The following is a 23278-nucleotide window of genomic DNA, read 5'->3' as shown; positions in this document are numbered from 1 at the left end:
TTTGTAATTGTTGTTGTTATTTAGTTACCTTTAATACAAATCAACAGCTGAATTATAGAATATCTAATGCCTATTCTTGCAGCTGTACAGTAACTAATGGAAGTAGTTCTTTCAGATGCTCTGTAGAGTTTGAGGCATTGCATTTTTACTGCAAATTTGCTAACAAGCCTTCAGTGATATAATAAGCCCTATGATTGGTAACTGACATTTGAAGACTCATCACTAGGGTTAATATTAGACATAATTTTCCATAAAATTTCCCCTATTTACTATAAAAACAATATTAAGAATATTCTATCTAGCACATCTACTCCTTTTAAAGTTTATCAACCATCTATACAATTTTGCTACTTAAATAATCAATTTTAGGTTAAACTATAATTAGAAATATTAGTAATTATAGAGGAAATAAGAACCTTGACAGTTTCCTGAATATTCAACATGGCAACAAAGGGCCATAACCTCATTACTCTTCAGTTGAAGCCATTGGATATTCTGATGTATCTGAATATGGAAGGAGGAATGCAGACACCCAAATTGATTGAGATTAGATATGGATATTCTTCAGAAGGGTATCTTTTCTGTTACACATGGGATGTTAGCCCTGGGAAGAACTAGGGAGCCACAGAGATTTTGTCGTCATGGGATGTGAAATCCAAGGCATGGTGGGGAAAGGCGTGTATGGGAGGACTTAGACACACTGCAAGTTGGAGACTAAAAAAAGACAAGGTGATTATGAAAGTAGTTCAGAGGGGTTTTGCTACTATGTGAGGAAATTCTACTGGCTTGGAGTGGATTACTTAGCAGAGTGAGGAAATATTTTGGAAGAAGACATATGACAAAGCACCTGATTTACCTTTGATCTTGAAAACTACATCTGTCTGTTTTCTCATTTCTCTGTCTATTGTTTGCAGCTCACACTGGTTTTGCCAGGTCTGCTATGAGACATATAAGCTCCTAAGGGCCTGGAACATGTTTTCCTGTGTACTTCCCAAAGGCCATCCTAAACACTACTCATAAATAATACATTTTTGTAGTCTGCACACTGTTCTCTGACCCAACATAAGTTCTCTTTATTTCAGAAGAGAATCACTAAGGACATGTGCACAGAAGCACTAAATTCTCTCCCCTAAGAAATATGAGAAGACCCCTTTCATGTAGGAGTGATTTGTAGTCACTTCAGCTGTCAGTTACATAGTCAGAATTCTGTCTGGAGCACCATACAGCCCTGTCAGCATTCCAGAGTTCAGCCCACATGCCTATGCTTTGAAATTAAGTCTTTGCAGCAACTGGCAGCTGCTGCTTTTTGAAAGTATGAAAAAAAAACTTTATTCAATGAGGAACAGAAACTACAATTTTAAAAATTAGTCTGAAAACTGAGAGTGTGAAATGAATCATATGCTATCTCCTATCCAGGAGTGATGCAGAACCTCATAAAGTGACAGTAAAAGAAGTAAAATTATAATAAAAAATCCTGCTGAAATATGTAAAAATACTATTAAAAATACTGAATGTAATTTCAAACAATATATAAAACTGTGTTCCATTTTTTCTCTGTTAAAATGCTTCACTTAAGTGAGTATCACTCCATCCTCTTCTTGAGTATTTTACAATTATTTAGCTTTGGGTGGCTCCAAATTCAGTCTAGCACACTGAAAATTTTAAATTATTAGTTCAAATCAGGTAAATTGTCTAGCATACAAATGAGACACTAGAAACCAGTAAGTGTGCCTGAAAACTGACATCCATGAGTCAGGAAGGTCCAGATTTTTCAACATTATTCTAAATGCTGGGCTATGGAGAGGGAAGAACACCCAGAAAGCAGATTGCTTTAACTTTATTGTCTTAATTTTTTTTTTCTGCAACATATTATTGGTCGCCAGAGTTTTGGCCACCAGAAACTACAAGTCTGACAAGTTGCAAACAAAGAAATGAAATATACTGAGCAGGACTTTCAGTTTCTGTTTCTCCCTATGACCAAACAGTTCATCCTTCTGTCTTCCATAAAGCAACCAGCTTTAAACATAGAAAATGCTACTGTGTTCTGTAAACTTCCAATGTTATTGTAAGACAGGATGAGGTGTGCTTTTTCATATGCACAGAGGAGAAAGCATCTCTGGACCCTCTGTTTATAAATATATTCCAGATCACTGTTTGAAATATCAAAAGTGTATGTTTGATCCTTTCACGTGCTAATGATATTATTTTTCAATTTATTAAATAAAGATAGAAGCAAAGACCCAAACCCCTTGTTATAGATGTAGCTGTTAAAGAACCATTCTGCCATAGCGAGTATAAAGTGTAAAATTTATTATGTTAATTGGATGAAAGAAGCCATATAAAAATGCACATAGTATTGTTTATCTTAAAAAAAATAAAATAAATATATATATATTGAAATGAGAATGCAAATTACAAAGACGTTATAAATAGCAGCTAAAACACATTAGTCGTTCAGTGCTCATACATGCTGACTGAAAAAAGCCAAAACACAAATACAAACAACAAAACAACAAAACAACAAACACCTAAATGTAAAGAAACAAACACAACAATCAGTGGAGTTTAATGGCAACTTCGCAAATGCTTCAAAAAAGAGGGAGACTGTTTAGAAATTATAAATTTTGTCAGTATGAAAAAACAGAATGAAAGAAGAAGAAACACTGTGACTAATTAGAAGTAAATTCTTAGGCCGGGATGAAATTATTTTGGTGAGCAACTTGCTGAACTACAACTAACCAATTTATTTTCCAAATACATGACAAGCTTCCTTATGGAGGACAAATAAACTACAGTTTTTCAACTTAGAAAAAAGATGACTGAGTCTATAAAATTAAATGAATGAATAGGAGAAAAACATGCACATTTTTCCCCTCAATATTAAGTGTATTAAATAATATCATCAGTCTGAAAATTTTAATGCAATGATAAGATTGTTTTCATTTGTGCCACAACATGTTGAGGGATTCAGAAAAGAATTAGACAAATTCATGGTAATGGATCATAAAATCATAGATAGTTAAGGTTGGAAGGGACCTTAAAGATCATCAAGTTCGAACTACCACTCCCAAGTCCTTTTCCTCAAGACTACTCTCCAGCCATTCTTCCCCCAGCCTGTATTTGTGCCTGGGTCTGTGCAGACCCAGGTGCAGGACCCTGCATTTGGCCTTGTCGAACTTCATGAGGTTGGCACTGGCCCAGCTCTCCAGTCTGTCAAGGTCTCTCTGGATGGCGTCCCTTCCATCTAGGGTGTCAACCACACCACACATCTTATTATCATATCAGCTGAGGATATGCTCAATCCCACTGTCCGTGTCTTCAACAAAGATGTTAAAGAGTGCTGGTCCCAGTACTGACTAGTGAGGGACACCACATGTCACCTGCCTCCACTTGTCACCTGCTTCCATTTGGACACTGAACCATTGACCACAACTCTCTGGCTGCAGCCATCCAACCAATTACTTATCCACCGAGGGTCCATCTGTCAAATCCGTGCCTTGTCAGTTTGAAGACCAGGACGTCATGTGAGACAGTGTCAAATGTCTTGCACAAATTTAGGTAGATAATGTCAGTTGCTCTTCCACTATCCACTATCTCTGTAGCCTTGTCATAGAAGGCCACCAAATTGGTCAGGCATGATTTGCCCTTGGTGAAGCCATGCTGGCTGCCACCAATAACAACTCCTTATTTTCCATGTGCCTTAGCAGGTTTTCCAGGAGGATCTGTTCCATGATCTTGCCAGGCACAGAGGCAAGACTGACTGGTCTGTAGTTGCCTGGCCTATATTCTTCCTTCTTCCCCTTTTTAAAAATACGGGCTATGTTCCCTTTCTTCCAATCAGTGACTGCCATGGCCTCTTAAATATAAGGGACAGAGGCTTAGCAACTGCATCCACCAGCTTCCTCAGGACCCATGGGTGGACCTCATCAGGTACCGTAGACTAGTGCACCTTTGGGTTCTTTAGATGGCTTTTTTTGACTTTTTCTTAGTTGGGATGCAATGCTCTTGGGCATGGAGAAGGTGATCCTTAAATATTAGCCAGCTTTCATGGACCACTCTTCCCGACAAGATGTTATCCCATGACAGTCTCTCAAGCAGATCCCTGAAGAGGCTGAAGTCTGCCCTCCTGAAGTTAGGTGTAGTAAGCTTACTGTGAGCCCATCTTGCTGCCCTGAGGATCTTGAACTCCACCATTTCATGGTCACTACAACCAGGGCTGCCCTTGAGCTTAACATGCCTTACCAGCCCTTCCTTATTGGTGAGAACAAGGTCGTGTTTATTGAAGATGACAGTCTGTAGGCAATCACCAATTCAAGAAGCTCTTAAACCATTATTGGCTGGAGTGAGTATAAAAGGATATTCTGTGCATTCATGCTGTTTTGTTGATGTTTTCTTGAGTATCCATTATTACCTTACCTTAGAGATACAGGATCCTATACTAAACAGCCCTCTGGTCTGAACCAGTCCAATTGTTCTTGAGCTCTTATGTTGAAAATATACAGCATGGAATAAAATACAAATATGTTTCTTTCTGAATTGCTGTGACAAATTTCATTCTTTTAGTTAAACATTAAAAGACCAAAATCTGAAAATACAGGTGATATTTATATAGCCTATAAGAAAAAAGTGCATTGTAAATTGTTACTTCCACAGAATAAAACCATATTATCATGAACTATAATGCTTAATTTAAATCATAAATGTTGTTTGCTAACTTTCCTAGCATTTTGCATGTGGTGAGACACTGGTTGGCTAGTTGATAATTAACTCTGCTGGAAACTGAGACCAGAGAATTTGTTTTGCAAATTTAATTCCTAGGAAGGCTCTCACATGGTGAAATGTATGCAGAGGTTGTCATTTAAATCCTCTAATTTGTTTTTATAGGTATTATTCTTACTCCTTACATTGGTGTAATGTATTTTCAAACTTGTTTATGACTGAGAATGTGTTTAGCACTCCATGAACCAGAAATGTCTGTTCTCTGAAAGGAAATTAAAATTGACATCACTTGGTTATGGGAGGAAAGTTTTAAGTATGCAACATTTGTATATACTTTACCTAAATCTTAGAGCACTGTATTGAAACATTATTTCTCATTTTGCAAAGGTGCAAACTGAAGCAAAGTTTATAGTGCAACAAATAATCCAGCTAACATAGTGACATAATAATTATAATTTGGTGAATACTAAACATCCAAAGATCAGCTCTAAGCACAGTAAATACTTTTTCCGAAGTAATCACTAAAGCCCAGTGTGTAAAGTAAACACAGCAGTTAAATACATCCCGGGAGATACCTTATTAGTGTTTAGAAATAGTGTGTGTTTTGGTACAATATGAGTTGATAGTTGGGCGAGGAAATCTCTTTTCCCTGAATTGTCTCCTATCAAACAGGTCAATAAGGCATGATGATAACTGTGATAAAAAACCAATATTGATAGGTAATTTTAGCTATGGTGTATCATAGAGATCAAGATACCACAAATGATGATAATAATAATAATAATAATATAAAAATAATTATCTTATTTACATTTTGTAAGATAACCGCAGAAGAGCATCTCTACACATATATGATGTGACGACAGAAATAATTGTGAGTACATGCTCGTGTTTTCCACAAATCATCAGGACTTCCAGTGTCTGTGAAGTAAGTGCTTCACATTATACACAGAGAGTATTTTAAACATGTCATCTGCTGCTTTTCAGAATGAAGAAGGTTGAAAAAATAAAAATAAACACAACAAAATAAATACTTTTTCCGAAGTAATCACTAAAGCCCAGTGTGTAAAGTAAACACAGCAGTTAAATACATCCCGGGAGATACCTTATTAGTGTTTAGAAATAGTGTGTGTTTTGGTACAATATGAGTTGATAGTTGGGCGAGGAAATCTCTTTTCCCTGAATTGTCTCCTATCAAACAGGTCAATAAGGCATGATGATAACTGTGATAAAAAACCAATATTGATAGGTAATTTTAGCTATGGTGTATCATAGAGATCAAGATACCACAAATGATGATGATAATAATAATAATAATAATAATAATATAAAAATAATTATCTTATTTACATTTTGTAAGATAACCGCAGAAGAGCATCTCTACACATATATGATGTGACGACAGAAATAATTGTGAGTACATGCTCGTGTTTTCCACAAATCATCAGGACTTCCAGTGTCTGTGAAGTAAGTGCTTCACATTATACACAGAGAGTATTTTAAACATGTCATCTGCTGCTTTTCAGAATGAAGAAGGTTGAAAAAATAAAAATAAACACAACAAAATGGGTGCTTCCTAGAAAAAGGACCTTCCTAGTAACTTCGGGACTTGCTGCTTTTGCCGTAGTAACACAAGCCATTGTGTCTCCATTAGCAGTCAGAGTGGCACAGAGTACTTCTGAGTCTACACACAGTTCAGTCATGGGTCCATCCTCATTGAAATGACAGCGTATACCTTTTTAAAAAGAAAGGTGGTTATCCACTGCAGTGCTTCACTTTGATATGTGATTTAGGAGAGCAGATTTCTTCCTGTTCATGGATCTGCCTGGAAGAATCCTGTGAGTGAAAGTACAGTGAAAGTGGTCCTGAATAAATGCAAAGAGACCTTCTGGTCAGCACCCACAGGGGACATCCAAGCAAGGGGCTTTGTGTCTGCTTACCTTCAGAGCAGATGAGTAATCCTGTTGATGTTCAGATCAAAGTTAAGCATGTGTGAAATGAACAGCCCAGGCTGTGTGGTGCAGACTATGCAAAGCATTGATTTCTAGCCCTGAGGGGATGCCCTTCCCACAACAGTGCTTGAGAGTTCTCAGGATCTCTCATGGCCACTGTGAGGACTGATCTAGTCTCCCAAAGTCAAGTGGGGACTTCATTCCTTAGGGCTTTTGATCAGGACTGCATAAAATCATACTATCAACAGATTTATGCATTTTATCAATCCATCCTCTGCCATATTCAATTGGGTGTATGCATGTCATGCTTGCTATAATCGTACATTTAATACTGTTTTCCATGGGGTTTTTTTACTGTTTTTTAATCACTTAAAAATACTTGAAGCACATTAATAACTATACAACACAAATTGACTTCTACTCTCTTTTAAATATGTCATGGCTGAATATGATATGAATAGAAAAAAAATAAAAGAAAATAAAATTACAGTCTCTATCTAAGCCATCTACATTTTGTAAACAAACTGTACAGAACAGCTTCAGCTTCTTATCTGGGACCCAGCTAGTGTCGAAGAGGCAGAAGACATTAGACCTAGGCATTAAAATGGTGCTGTTAAAAAGGAGTATGGACAATTTAAATTTTGTTGTTCTTCTCTGGCACATGATCCACCTTCATATATATGCCTTTATCAGCAAACACATGCTGACTTACAACATCTCATATCTTCTCTAGTTTCAAGTATGTAAACTGTCTTACAGGAAAAAAGTATGTCTTCCAGCCTAAGACATTCAAACTCACTTTGGGTCTTTAATAATTAAGATGTAGACACAATAAATGGAACTGTCTGCTGAGCTCTTTAGAATTTATAAAAACAAGCTCATGTCTTTGAGTGTTCAGATTTGTATGGTTACTGTTTCAATATGTATGTGAGGAAAATAAAAGCAGCCTGATGCAGTGCTTTTCATTTATTTATTTATTTATTTATTTAGAACAGAAACTATCTTGTTATTACATTCACTTTTGTATTGTTAGAAGAATTTGCTGAAGTGGAAAATATACATAACTAAAACATTGACTGAAAAAAAAAGGTAATCAAAGGAAATTTCTTTTCCTCAGAATGTTGTGAATCTGAAATAATGAAAAGAAGTGCAGTGCAATCCAAATAAATAGTTCTTAGTACTTCCTCTTAGTCATGTCAAAAGTTGCTGTTAAGGGGAAGGCAAACAAGCATTTACAGAAATGTGTGCTTTAAATGTGAGAATGAATAAGCTGCACCTCTTCCTCTATCCTGGTTCCCAAGGTTTCTTAAGAAATTGGATTCAACCACTGTGCTAAGCTCTGCTTTGCCAATGAAGCTTCCTTCAATATGACATTTAGAAGACAAACACTGTATTATGTGATTTGTAACTTCAGAAAGGATTTGCTAAACTATATTTTTTCTCTAAATATTAGTAAATCCAAGCTGTAAATAGGCTTAAAGCTTTTGATACTTAAAGGTGAACTGGAATTTACTTTAGATGATTGGTTTTGATGCATGGATGACTTACACATACGGTATTACTTTTTTCTTTTAAAATAAATTAGAACAGTTTTAGAGATAACTTTAAAGGTCACCTGCTAATTATCTATACTGAATGTCATTAAATGATGTGACATATTTCAGAATGAACACTGGCTCCAAGAGTAGTTATGGGAATCAGTGAACCTTATAATGAAAGGGATGGCCAAAGGTAGAGGCTTTACCTGGAGAAAATGAGTAACATCAGCTACTCAGGTCAATTATTATCTTCTTTTCTACAAAGCTGACTGCTTTGTTTATATATGATTTTTTTTTTTTTTCCTTCCCTGATTGCTCCCCTCCACATTTTTTTTAATATACATGAATAACATGAACAATAATTGCACTTGCAAGTCTGAGTCAATTTAACGCTGGCAGGAAGAGCCACTCAGCAATGACAGTGCACTCCTGATTTGATATGACCATACACCTAAAACAATTTTCCTTTATCAGAGATTCTGAATTCAAAGCTCTCAGTTCTTTTTTGTGACTCTTTTCCTAACTTTTTTTAGAAAACAGAACATATATATTTTTTTAGTTCTGTTTTGAACTACCTGACAAGATATTAATTAAGCCATTTGCAGAAACAGATTCAGAAATCTAGAAATCCCATCATGACATGCATCTGTCCTGCAAGCAAAATACATTAGTAGTGCAGGCACATTTTGACCATCTGCAAAGTGCAGGTGTACAGCATGAATGGGGTCAATTTTGTGCATTACATGGGCTAAAAAAAAATGAGAATACTACTTTACATACAGTTTTGAAAATATTAAAGATATATTAGAGCCCAATTTAAGATTTGGTAGCTAAGCACCAAAAAGAAGGCACACGAAACGATCAGCCATTTCTAAAACCCTGGGTTTTAGCCACTGTAACATGTCCCATTTAACATGCATTTCATTACAAGGCCTTTTTTGCACTTAATTTCTCTCAGCATAATTTCAAAATTCCTCATCAAATGACTGTATCCCCTTTATATCATATAATTTTGCCTTCCCCCTCCCACTTAATGATTGAAGTAAAATAACTTATCTTTCCTAATGAAATAAGCTTTCTTTTTAATCGTCTGAATAATTATGTAGGATCTTACTGTGCTTTGAGGCTGATTTTTAACAAACAGATCTGTATGAATAATTTTGGGAAAAAAAAGTTTGCCTAAACTACTCTGTTGAGATTCCACCCTATTTTAGAGAGAGTTCAGAGTTTCAGCTTTAGCAGTGGGGAGTTTATCCAGGAGGCAGACCTTAGACGCCACAGTGTCTCACTGAACAGGGGCCGTTTGTTCCTGTAGAGCAGTTGACCACTGTGTAGACTAGAGCTTGAAGCTACAGACCTGTGCAATGAGCAAACTTACAGGACCAAATGCATGTTACATCTGTGTGTTCTCATGCTGTGAAAACAAAGGATGCTAAAACTTCCTCATACACACACTAATCATATATATATATGAGAGAGAGAGATGTACATATATATGGGCTAAATAGAAGTAGTTAACTTTTCCTACAAAGATAATCTGCAAAACTAGTGTCTTTTAAAACCTATGTCATCTTTTAAATAAACTTCAAGAATTAGCTACATGATCAATTTCTTACAGGATTTCCAGGAGTAGAAACTAGAAACACATTGAGATACTGTAAGGCATCTCAAATGACCAGAGATGTCTATGGTTATGCCCTATGTCTCTTACCCTAGAAGTTAAACTCCTATCCCTAAAGTTAGACAGTTCTGAAGTAATGAAATATATTTTGTTCTATTATTAAAAGCTATAAACCTGATATTGTTTTCTGGGAATTCCTTTCTGTCATTATAATTTCAGGTGGGGTAGAGACCCCACCTGAAGAACTTGTGTTCAGTTCTGGAGCCCCAAAATAAGAAGAACATGGAGCTGTTGGAGTAAGTCCAGAAGAAGGCCATGAAGATGATCAGAGGACTAGAGCACCTCTCCTACAGAGTGCTGAGGCTGTTCAGTCTGGAGAAGAGAAGGCTCTGGGCAGACCTTGTAGCAGCCTTCCAGTACCTGAAGAAGACCTACAAGAAAGCTGGAGAGGGACATTTTACCAGAGCATATAGTGCTGGCACAAGGGATAATGGCTTTAAACTGGAAGATGGGAACTTTAGGTTAGACATCAGGAAGAAATTCTTCACTGTGAGAGGGTGGTGAGACACTGACACAGGTTGCCCCTTCTTGGAATTGTTCAAGTCCAGGTTAGATGGGGCTTTGAGCAACCATGTCTAGTGTCCCTGCCCATGCAGGGGGGTTGGAACGAGATGATTTTTAAGGTCCCTTCCTACCTAAACCATTCTATGATTCTGTGATTAATTGAGATGTCATTAGTTTATTTGAATATTAGTAAAGGGGAGGAGTAGCACCTTCTTCAAAGTACGTTTAATTTAAAAATTAGATATATGTTTAGAGGGTCAGTTGTTTCTTTTCACAATGATGATATATTTCTGTAATTAATCTCTTTCTGTTTACACTTATTCTTAAAGTAATATTTCAAATTCTACTGTGTGAGTTAATGAAGCAGTTCATTAGGCATATTTCTAGGCTTTTTAAGAGAAGTCTGACAGTAGTTAAATTTTCTTTGATTCTCTTCAGTCACTGAGGATTTCAAGATTCCAAATTTATCTACATATGACATTTTCCTATAAACCAAAAAAATGTGCCAGTGTGTATGAGAAAAACATTAGGATGTATTACTACCATGTGTATATGTCATCTTTCTAAACATGTGCTGTTTGCTGAGCGGTTGTTTATACTGTATTTGCACAGGGCAATGTAATAAGCTCCATGAATCCCTTGGATTATGCGTGTATAGCATCAAAACTATCAGTCTAAATCTATCTGCTTATTCTAATAGAAGAATCTAATTCTGAAATGTAGCGGTATAATGATTAATAACTTTTTAGAGTTTAACAAGTACTGAACCCCTTATGCGCACTCCTCTGCTCCCCAATTCCCAGAAACCACAGTAGAAACAAAATTTAAAATACTAGCTGCTTTATTGGCATTATTGTAGTTTTACATTCCTAACATAATAATTTAAAAAAACTAACTTGCTCTACATATTCCAAAGAGATTTTTGTTTAATATATCTGGCAGCAAAGATTACACAAAAATATAAAGGTCAGAAAAATCTGACTTAGCCAAAGCAAACATTATCATTTCCTGAAATAGGATAATCAATAAAAATAACTGAGCTGCCTTGAATTTTAAAAATGGTGTTACTACTCCTGTGTGGCTAGGGCACATTTCACAGCTATGTTTTTTTGGTTTTGCAATCTCAGTAGCATAATTACAAGTTAGTTCCACTGTAGATTTGTTTCTGTTTTTTTCTGTTCTTTCAGCTTTTTGTAGCCTAGTTCTCTATTACAAGCATGCATAGATGCATGAAGGCAGCTTTAAGTAATGCTTTTTTCTTTTTTCTTTGCTAAATTGGTCTAAAGGAGTTTCAAATCACTGTGTCAACAGTGTGTGTTGAGAAAGCCCAAATATTACTTGCAGCAGTCTTTTCTGGGACAGATTGCTGAGTACAGACAGTGGTGAAATGCAGGCTGCAAGAGCTTGTACTAGTGGAAGTTGTAGGACAGTACCTTATTTGCTACTCATAATAGTAGCAGATACCTGCATAATAATGCCTGCATCTACCCACTTTAAAAGAAATTATACAGCTCAAAATTCTAATAAAATGCTTTATGAGGCACTGGGATACTTTAAGTTTCATGTGATGAAGCATGTCATGAAATAACGTTAAGTGCAATATCAAATGAGTTAGCATAGTTCTAGCCTACAGGGAAAGATGACTTGACAAATCTTCAGAATCACAGAAGTTCTATCAGTTCCAGGCTGTTGACTGAATAAATTGGGTGTCACATAAGGTGACCAGTAGTTATCTAATAACCTAATTCTTAGATGCTTTTTGAAGGTGAGAAAACAGGTTGTTTCTATTGAAAAGGTCATTTGGGGTGGGAGAGAAGATCTCTGCTATGATCTGTTTCTCCTTTTTCACTTGAGTGCTACTACACAGTGAAAACAGGAGATGAAGAACAGTTCACTTTCTTTCTTCTCTGTTTTTTGCTTCTGAGTCAAATGGGAGGCATTGTTTAAAATTATCATGAGGGGAAACCTCCCGGCCAGTGGCCAAACATCCTGTCTTCCCATAGCTTCATTGCCAGCTGGTTTGGAATTTAAACTCGGATCTCCTGCCCAAAGGCACAAAGGACTGCCACAAGACTGTCTGGCTTGCTCTAATTAAAATCTTTCAAATATTTTGCACTTTTTACAGACTGAGAATGTTCTTGAGTCCTTTGCAACTGATTCACCCTCACCTCCAGCAATCTTTAGGCATTTTGCTTGTCAAGTAGCCCGACACCAAATGTGCTGGCTTTGTCTGACCTATATTACAATGCAAACCAACTCAGTTCTTTAATTCACTGCCAAATAAAGCTCTTGTTATCTCTGGATGGATAAAGGGAACTAGGCCAAATGGTGATAAAGTCTCAGGGATGAAATGAGATTAAACCAGTTCCACCTCACCTTGCTATTTGCTAATTATACATGCACTGGTCAGCAGAGCTCACTGTCTGTCTAATCATATGTCTAAAGGTCAATTAAAAGGGGCTAATGTCCACAAATTAATATCCAGTGAAAAGTATTAATCATGCTTGTCCTTTCCTCTCTTTTTGTCTTTTCAAAACAAGTACATGGCATGATACATAATGTATAAAATTTCAGAGTGCTTTTAAAGCACAAGAGAATTTATCCCTCTTGCTTTTTTTTTCTTTAAAATCCAGAATGACTTGACAAACACAATTTTAAATGCAGATCTACAACAAGGTCAAAGAACTACCTTTCGTCTTTTTTAATTAACACTTGGCAATATTGTTAAGAAAAGCATTACTCAGACAGCTGGAGTCACGTTAGCACCAGAAACCTCTCCAGGACATCAAACAATGCTGAGAAGCCTCTGCAGAAGCCTTTTGGAACAGTTGCTCACTATATGTCTTCTCTGTCACCGCATGAACACATATCCTTCTATAAAATGGTTGAGCTATAAATACACTCAGTAGGCAATTTTTTTTGGCTTGTTGAGGGAGAGAGAAGTGGAGAGCTGAAGTTTAGTAACTCCTGACCTGCCCTATTTGAAAATACATCTGATGGAGAAAGCTGTACATGCGAACAGATGTGTAATCAGGGAACACACTGCTGTCTGCAGGCTGCCCCAGAGTATCCTAGTAAATGGAAGGCTATATCTCTCGGCTTCTTTTCCTTCTTGGCCCCAGCTGCTCTTTCATAGGCATCAGGGCACCAGGCAAAACAAGTGCAAGTGGCAAGAGGATTGGGCCCTCCCGCAGTCTTGTCTAAGCAGATCCTCTGGACGCAGCATTGGCTGCTCAGCAGGTGTGCGGAGGATTTGCAGCCTCACAGATTCTGAAACATCCACCTTGCCAGCCTCTCCTCCTACTTCAAAGGAGCAAGTAAACTAGAAATGGTACAGAGAAGCCTAGTATACAGAGGCCAGGAGCAGAGGAAAGAGAGCTGGGAAAGCAGGGAATAAGGCAGGAATGTGGGAAGTAGTAAGGCAAGAGACAAAGTCGGTATAGACAGAAGAGAAAGGCTGTCAGTAAAATATTGCTAGCTGCTGTCCTGTAGCTGAAACAGATGTGAGAGAGGTGCAGGAAAAAAAATTTAAATGAAGCATTAAATGGGCAGGTTTATGCACAACTGCTCTTTTGAATTTCAAACACTTTACAGGTCATGAGCAAGAAGTGGAGTGCTTAAGTTCAAAATAAGACCATACACAATCTGAAAGACAGAAAAATGAACGAATACCAGAGTTTCAGGCAGTGTAATTTCTTTGAGACAGGACACATATGGAATAAGTTGTCATCAAAGCAATGAGTGTTAGCAGGTGTCTAGACTTCTGTATGAAAAGAGAGGCACTATTGGGTACAGCATTACTCAGCAGGGAGGTGAGATTGCATTTAATAGTGGCCTGTGTTTTTTTTTTTTTTTCCCAGAAGAATAACTCCTTGCATCTTTGCAGGAGTAAACAGATATACTTCTGGAAATCTAACTGCTGGACATTTAGAAAATATTATTCAAACTACTCAGAGATCAGACGTTCAGAACTGCTGATACAAAAATATAAGTTCTTCTAGCAGACACTTTTCACGTATTCATATCAGAAGAAGCCATCAGAGCATCTTGTTTCAACCCAAATATATTTTCTTCAGTGTCACTCATTTAATTCTGAATACCACATATTTTGCACATCGGCATCCACTACTGTTATATACTGACATACCAGATGTGGTATCACCAAGGCAGAATAGAGGGGGAGGACAACCTCCCTTGACCTACTTATCACACCCTTTCTAATACTCCCCAGGATGCCATTGGCCTTCTTGGCTACAAGAGCACATTGTTGGTACATGCTCATCCTCCTGTCCACCAGGACCCTCAAGTCCCTTTCTCCTACACTGCTCTCCAGCAGGTCAGCCCCCAACCTGTACTCGTACATGGGGTTGTTCTTCCCCAGGTGCAAAACTCTACACTTGCACTTGTTGAATTTCATCAAGTTTCTCCCCGCTTAACTCTCCAGCCTATCTAAGTCTCTCTGAATGGCAGCACAGCCTTCTGGTGTGTCAGCCACTCCTCCCAGTTTAGTGTCATCAGCAAACTTGCTGAGAGCACATGCTGTTCCCTCATCCAGGTTGCTGATGAAAATATTGAATAGCACCTGTCCCAGTACTGACCCCTGAGGGACTCCAGTAGTCACCGACCTCCAACTGGATTCTGTCCCATTGACCACAACTCTCTGACTTCTTCATTTCAACCACTTCATGATCCACCTCACTACCTGATCACCAAACCCATACTTGATCATCTTATCTACAAGGATGCTGTGGGAGACAGTGTCAAATGCTTAACTGAAATTGAGATAAACCACATCTACTGCCCTACCATATCTATCCACCTAGTCACTTCCTCATAGAAGGCTGAAAGGTTGGTCAAACATGACTTTCCCTTGGTAAAACCATGTTGACTGCTCTTGATGACCCCCTCATCCTTGATATGCCTAGCAGTAGTGCCAAGAACAAGTTGTTCCATCACCTTTCCAGGGATAGAGGTGAGGCTGACTGGTCTATAGTTATCTGGGTCCTTGTTCTTGCCCTTCTTCTGTAGTCAGGAGTGACATTTGCTATCCTCCAGTCCTTAGGCACCTCTCCTGTTGCCCATGACTTACCAAAGATGATGGAGAGTGGCCTAGCAGTGACCTCCACCAGTTTCCTCAGCAACTGCAGATGCATTCCATCTGGACCCATCTATTTATGGATGTCCAGGCTGTTTAACTGATCCCTAACCCAATCCTCATCTACCAAAGCAAACCTCTCCTTCATCCTGACTCTTTCTGGGACTTCAAGGGTCTGGGGCTCCTGGGGCGAGTCTGCAGCAGTAAAGACAGAGGCAAAGAAGGCTTTCAGTACCTCTGCCTTCTTTATATCCTCGGTCACCAGGGCACCCACCTCATTCAGTATTGGGCCTATATTGCCTCTAGTGTTAGTTCTATCTGCAGTGTATTTGAAGAATCCCTTTCTATTGTCTTTGATCTCCCTAGCAAGGTTTAGTTCCAAGGAGGCCAATAAGCTTTCCTTATTGCCTCCCTACATCCTCTGACAATAGCCCTGTATTCCTCCCAAATGGCCAGCCCCTCCTTCCATGATCCACAGATTCTCTTTTTCCACTTGAGTTTGACCAGCAGTTCCTTGTTTAACCATGTGGGTCTCCGGGCTCCCTTACTTGATTTCCTACCCATTGGGATGCTCTGATCCTGAGCTTGCAAGAAGTGGCCTTTGAATGTTGACCAACTATCTTGAGACCCTTTACCATCTAGTACCTTGTCCCATGGGACTTCTCTTAATTAATTGAAGAGGCCGAAGTTGGCCCTGTGGAAGTTCACGGTTGTGGTGCTGCTAGTTATTCTGTTCCTCCCACACAGGATCCTGAACTCCACCATCTCGTGATCACTGCAGCCAAGGCTGCCATTGACCGTCACCGCTTCAACCAGACCTTCCTTGTTGGTGAGCACAAGATCCAGCAGCGCTCTTCTCCTAGTTGGTTTGTCCACCATTTGTATCAAGAAGTTATAATTGATGCATTGGAGGAACCTCCTAGACTGTGAATGGCCAGCTGTGTAGGTCTTCCAGCAAATATCTGGGTAGCTAAAGTCCTCCATGAGGACTAAGGCCTGTAGTAGCAAGGCTGCTTTCAGCTGCCTGTAGAAAGCCTCATTTACTCCTTTGTCCTGATCAGGAGGTCTGTAATAGATCCCCAAAATTGTATCTCCCATGCCAATCTGCCTCTTAATTCATATCCACAGACTATTCACTTGCTCCTCATCAGCCCCTGGACAAAACTCAATACATTCTAGTTGTTCTCATATAAAGAGCTACTCCACCGCCTCGCTTCACTGACCTGCCTTTCCTGAGAAGGACATAGCCATCCATGACCACATTCCAGTTATGTGAGCTGTCCCACCATGTCTCAGTAATTCCTTCCAGATCATAACCCTTAGAGCACACACAGACTTCTAACTCCTGTTTATTCCGCATGCTGTGTGCATTGGTGTACACAGCTCACTTCTGAATGGGGCAGGGGACCTAAAGACATGGATGCAGCTGAGGTACTGAATGCCTTCTTCACCTCAGACTTTACTTCAAGACTCCTAGGCCCCAGACACCACAGGGATAGTCTGGAGTACCACAGACTTTTTGTGGAAGACCATCAGGTTAAGAATATGTAAGCAACCTAGACATACTTAAGTCCAGGATGGGATTTTACCCCTGCTAAGGGAGCTGGATGGTGTCGTAAGGCCACTCTCAATAATCCTTGAATGATCATGGGGACTAGGGGAGGTACCTAAGGACTGGAGGAAAGCAAATGTTACTCTTATCTTCAAAAAAAGGCAAGGAGAAGGATCCACAATACTACATGCTGCTCCGCCTCACCTTGATCTCTGGGAAGATGATGCAGCAACTAATGCTAGAAACCAGTTCAAGGCACATGAGGAACAAAAGGGTGATTTGGAGTAGTCAACACAGGTTCACAATGAAGAAGTAATTCTTGACCAATTTGGTAACCTTCTATGACTGGCTCAGTATTTGAGGGGAGAGCAGTAGACTTCTGAAAAGGCTTTTGACACTGTCTTCCATAACATCCTCATAGAGAGGACAAGAGAACTGGGAGTTGGATGAGAGTCAGTGTATTTAAAAGTGGCTGAATAACTCAGCCCAGAAGTTAGTGATCAGTGGCACAAAGTATACTTGGAGGCCAGTAACTAGTGGTATACCCTAGAGGTCAATATTAGTACCAACACTGTCCAAAATCTTTATTAATAATATGGGTGATAGGTCGGTGTACCTTCAGCGAGTTTGTTGGTGACACAAAACTGGGAGAAGCAGCTGATATGCCCAGGAGGGGCTTTGTTGTTGTTGTAGAAATATCCAGAGGTCCCTTGTAACCTCAAACATTCTGTGATTCTGTGATTACTATAGCCATCTTTTGTAAAATTGGCCCTATGCAAAGCGAACAAATATTATGATGGAGCAAATGCAGTGCGTCATTGTTGGTGAGCACAAGATCCAGCAGCGCTCTTCTCCTAGTTGGTTTGTCCACCATTTGTATCAAGAAGTTATAATTGATGCATTGGAGGAACCTCCTAGACTGTGAATGGCCGGCTGTGTAGGTCTTCCAGCAAATATCTGGGTAGCTAAAGTCCTCCATGAGGACTAAGGCCTGTAGTAGCAAGGCTGCTTTCAGCTGCCTGTAGAAAGCCTCATTTACTCCTTTGTCCTGATCAGGAGGTCTGTAATAGATCCCCAAAATTGTATCTCCCATGCCAATCTGCCTCTTAATTCATATCCACAGACTATTCACTTGCTCCTCATCAGCCCCTGGACAAAACTCAATACATTCTAGTTGTTCTCATATAAAGAGCTACTCCACCGCCTCGCTTCACTGACCTGCCTTTCCTGAGAAGGACATAGCCATCCATGACCACATTCCAGTTATGTGAGCTGTCCCACCATGTCTCAGTAATTCCTTCCAGATCATAACCCTTAGAGCACACACAGACTTCTAACTCCTGTTTATTCCGCATGCTGTGTGCATTGGTGTACACAGCTCACTTCTGAATGGGGCAGGGGACCTAAAGACATGGATGCAGCTGAGGTACTGAATGCCTTCTTCACCTCAGACTTTACTTCAAGACTCCTAGGCCCCAGACACCACAGGGATAGTCTGGAGTACCACAGACTTTTTGTGGAAGACCATCAGGTTAAGAATATGTAAGCAACCTAGACATACTTAAGTCCAGGATGGGATTTTACCCCTGCTAAGGGAGCTGGATGGTGTCGTAAGGCCACTCTCAATAATCCTTGAATGATCATGGGGACTAGGGGAGGTACCTAAGGACTGGAGGAAAGCAAATGTTACTCTTATCTTCAAAAAAAGGCAAGGAGAAGGATCCACAATACTACATGCTGCTCCGCCTCACCTTGATCTCTGGGAAGATGATGCAGCAACTAATGCTAGAAACCAGTTCAAGGCACATGAGGAACAAAAGGGTGATTTGGAGTAGTCAACACAGGTTCACAATGAAGAAGTAATTCTTGACCAATTTGGTAACCTTCTATGACTGGCTCAGTATTTGAGGGGAGAGCAGTAGACTTCTGAAAAGGCTTTTGACACTGTCTTCCATAACATCCTCATAGAGAGGACAAGAGAACTGGGAGTTGGATGAGAGTCAGTGTATTTAAAAGTGGCTGAATAACTCAGCCCAGAAGTTAGTGATCAGTGGCACAAAGTATACTTGGAGGCCAGTAACTAGTGGTATACCCTAGAGGTCAATATTAGTACCAACACTGTCCAAAATCTTTATTAATAATATGGGTGATAGGTCGGTGTACCTTCAGCGAGTTTGTTGGTGACACAAAACTGGGAGAAGCAGCTGATATGCCCAGGAGGGGCTTTGTTGTTGTTGTAGAAATATCCAGAGGTCCCTTGTAACCTCAAACATTCTGTGATTCTGTGATTACTATAGCCATCTTTTGTAAAATTGGCCCTATGCAAAGCGAACAAATATTATGATGGAGCAAATGCAGTGCGTCAAATCAGCTTTCATATTAGGCGTGTGTTCAGTATTGCATAAGGAAGACATAAACAAGAAAAATAACCTTATTCTAAATTTAATTCTAAACAACCCATGTAAAACTGTGGATTAAACAAGTGGTTTGAAAGTCTGTTAATGAGTATTAGTTGTAAATGGCATTGTATTGAATGGGAGGAAGCAAATAAGAGTATGCAAAGGAATAAATGTTAAGTCTTGTAGTAGTTAACATCTTTGTTAGTGATCTGGAAAGAGAATTAATAACATCTTAATGAAACTCACAAATGAGTACCTGTTGAGCTGCTTTAAATAAATATATAAATAATGGAGTAGGATACCATGGAAATGTAAGCTAGAGAGACAAAACAACAGTTAAGGAAATTATGCTTCATTAGAGAAAATTAGTGAGTTTGTACATGTAAACACCTAAACATTGTGTATTTGCATAAAATGAGAGAGGAATATGAAAGAACAGTATAAAAAAACAATAATGGAAAGTAAATTACTTCAGGTTTGAGAGAGAGCAGCACAGAAAACCATGAAGAGATAAAAGCTTCCTAACTGTCTTCTGAAGGGTCTTAATTGTCCCTTATTCCTTAATACATGGACATCTCCAAATCTCCAGCACATTTAAGCATGTGATAGCTCTGCAAGAAAATTATTTTTAAGATAATTACTTGAAGATACTATTATTTGTATCTTATAGATAGGAAATCAGATACAGGAAGATTAGCAGCTAGACCAAATAAAGCACTTCATTACTAATAACTATATTAAAAGTGATACCCACTTGACCTGAAGTGATTATAAAGTATTAATCCAAAACATCAGCTCTGTTTGCTACCCTGTCTCTCTTCTAGGCTGCACTAACTTACTGGTGGGAACATTTGCACAGGCAAGAAAACCAAGCTTCTGTCATCTCTGTGTAGACAGAACTTCCTAGCTGAGTGCTTTAACTAGTACTAAAAGTCAGTCTGTACTACAACTGCAGAAAGGAGCTCAGACTTACTGGCCTGAAAAAGAACAGGAAGAAAGAGAGTAAAGAAACATTTATTTATATTTTTTTAAATTTGAATATAGGGAATACAATATGTAAAATGTATTTGATTCCAGAAACAAACGTTCTCCGTTACCCCAAGTGTTGAAATAAAATATAATTCTAAATAAACTTAACAGCCCCCTACATTTACAACTGCTTAGCCTCTTTAATGAAGAATCTCTGAGAAAGGAATTGTATCCCAAAACTGTAAATGCAGCAGTACTGACCTGAAAATGTGTTACTCTCATGATTAGTTTTAAAGTTCCTGAGATCTTGACACCCTCTCTCCACCTACCAGAACTCTGCCTTTAACCACAGTGTTCATCTGGCTGTAAGACTCACAGACATGAAATTCTTTTCATATATGAAGCAAAACCATAATTCAGTGTAGGTTCACTTTGTTTCTTCCAACTGGCTCAGAAAAGTCACATACCTTTTTTGTTTAAGCAGGTTTTAGCCCAGGTCAGAATGACAGCTGTCTGTGACACAGTAACACTGGTGTAAGGTTGTCCTCCTTGAGCTGGCACAAAAGCATGAGGAGTGTGGTCTTCTTCATTTTCACAAAATTATAGTCTGGTCACCAGGGCCAAACCCAGACCAGGTTCATATCATTTTGTAATGATATGATGTGCATCCATTACTGATTGTTGAAGCATGGCTTTATATACCCTTGAAGTTTAGTAGTATGCATGCATTAATGCCATCAGTACTTCTCTCTGGATACAGATTCTTGGAGATTAACAATCCTTTCTTTCTTCTTTTGTTCCTTTGAGAAGGAAGTTCATGCTTGTGATGGATTTTCCCAGAAAATATAAATTATATGAGCCTAAAGGATTTTTCTACTTCATTCTTATTAAACATCTTGCTTCACATTCTTAACGATTTCCTTATTTTTCTATTAAAATTCCTTGTTTATTCTATTAAACTCATTATTTCTGCTGACAGTCCTTAGAGGTATCCATAGATGAAATCAACTGTGGTCTGAGATCCAAAATATTATGACAATCAGTATTGATGTGCTTACTTAATGCAGCACCTATGTTTTGAAGAAACATTCTGCTGTAATTACTGACAGAAATCTGGAGGTGAAAAAAAGGAGAACTGCCCTAAGAGCTTATAGGTGTCCTCAGTACAAGACCATTCTTGTGCAAGAGGAAAGGTCCTTCTGATTTCAACTACTCTATGGAGATTTTAACTCTCTCATCATCATAGATGATGCTACAAAGTTCAAAGTCATAACACATTTTTCCATCTTTGATAATGGAAGACATTATAAAGATTAGATTCAGTGTCAAAGAGAGTTCAGAACGTTATTGCAGTGTGAAAAATTAATTCAGAGTTCAACTGAAATGCTTATGTACCACATTGTAATTTCTGGTTTCCTGTATGAGTCTAGGTCTTGAAATGTGAACTGTTCTCATGTCACATAGTTTTAAAAACTCCACCAGTACTCTTCCACCTATGACTGAACTGAATAGTGTTTGTTTACGGGGCTGTAGGATGTCCTGGGCTCACATTAAGCATTTGTCAAACTGTTGGCTAGGAACTCTTCAAGCCAAGCAACTGCATCCACTATTCAAAGTTATTCATGGTTATTCAGTCATTCTAACTTTAGGCGTATAATTTCCTTGCCTTTCAAAGTTAAATTCCTGCTCTGAATAATCCCCTGGAGGAGCTTGTCTTTTTTCTGTAATTACATGGGAAGCTTAAGGCAGCTGGCCACATATCTTAGTCATATATAAATGCCTTAAGTTGAATGTTGTTAAGGTCCCTTGTATTTCTCTCAGTAAATGGTCTAACTACTTGGCTGTTATTATGAAAGGAAATTTCTTTAAAAGAAGTGTTGTAGATACCTATAAAATGAGGAAACATTCAGAACTGTGGATTCTAGGTAGAATGAGGTAGTATTTCCTCAACTGAATGTCTGTCCAGGAGAGGAACATAATTTCAGATACGCACAATGCCTCATGTTTCCTCTTGAACAACAGCCTATCCTACACACACAGCTCCAATAAGGAATCAATGATGGTAAACTGCATGTCTAGAGAATAGTGGACCAAGCCCAAGAGTGGTATTCATTACATACCTGAACCTAGCAGCAGTAACCTTTTAGATGGGTCATGTTTATATTACTCACAGCACTGTATTGTAGAGATCACAGGGCTCATGCCAGAAATAGACCAATACTTTTGCATCTGTTTGGAAATCAAATTCCCTTCTTAATTTCTGAAACCACATGAGCAGTGAGCCATTAGGTTCAGACAGATGCAGTGAGATTGCAATAGCTCTGAAATACGTGAGCAACATGCTCACTGAGTGTGGCCCTGGACCTTCTGGAGAAGAACCAAACAAGCAAATAGCCACCTCAGCACAGTGCAGTGGCTGTGCTACTTCACCTATATTAGGTGAGTTAGAAACAGAAACATAGTTAATTAGCCTGAATACAATACTCATCCCAAGCCAGGACTCAAGGATAGAACTCTGCATGTCACTGTGGAGAGTTATCTGTAGCTCTATGCACTGCTCTGTGGTCACTGCCCTGCCAAGCAATGCTCAGTGAAGGTCTGCCTTAAGGACCTTTTTTAAGGTCCTTAATCCTAAAGAATTTGCCTACAATTACAGAGGATATCTCAGGTTTTTTTCAAAGAAATAACGCCAAATCTTTTGAGGCTCAGGCTAGCATTTGAACCACTGTGCCATCTTTTCCTGACAAACATCATTGCACCTAGATCAATGGGTTAATAATACCTTGATATGTAATAGTTTAGATCACACACCTAAACCAGTACAAGTAGTTCTGGCCCTCCACTGGTAAGGGATATTGACAAATTGGAA

This window comes from Chaetura pelagica, unplaced genomic scaffold (genome assembly GCF_000747805.2).
Source record: "Chaetura pelagica isolate M959 unplaced genomic scaffold, ChaPel_1.0 scaffold15, whole genome shotgun sequence".
Lineage (NCBI taxonomy): Eukaryota > Metazoa > Chordata > Aves > Apodiformes > Apodidae > Chaetura > Chaetura pelagica.
The sequence above is the reverse complement of the archived record's forward strand: the minus strand, read 5'-3'. Positions refer to the sequence as shown.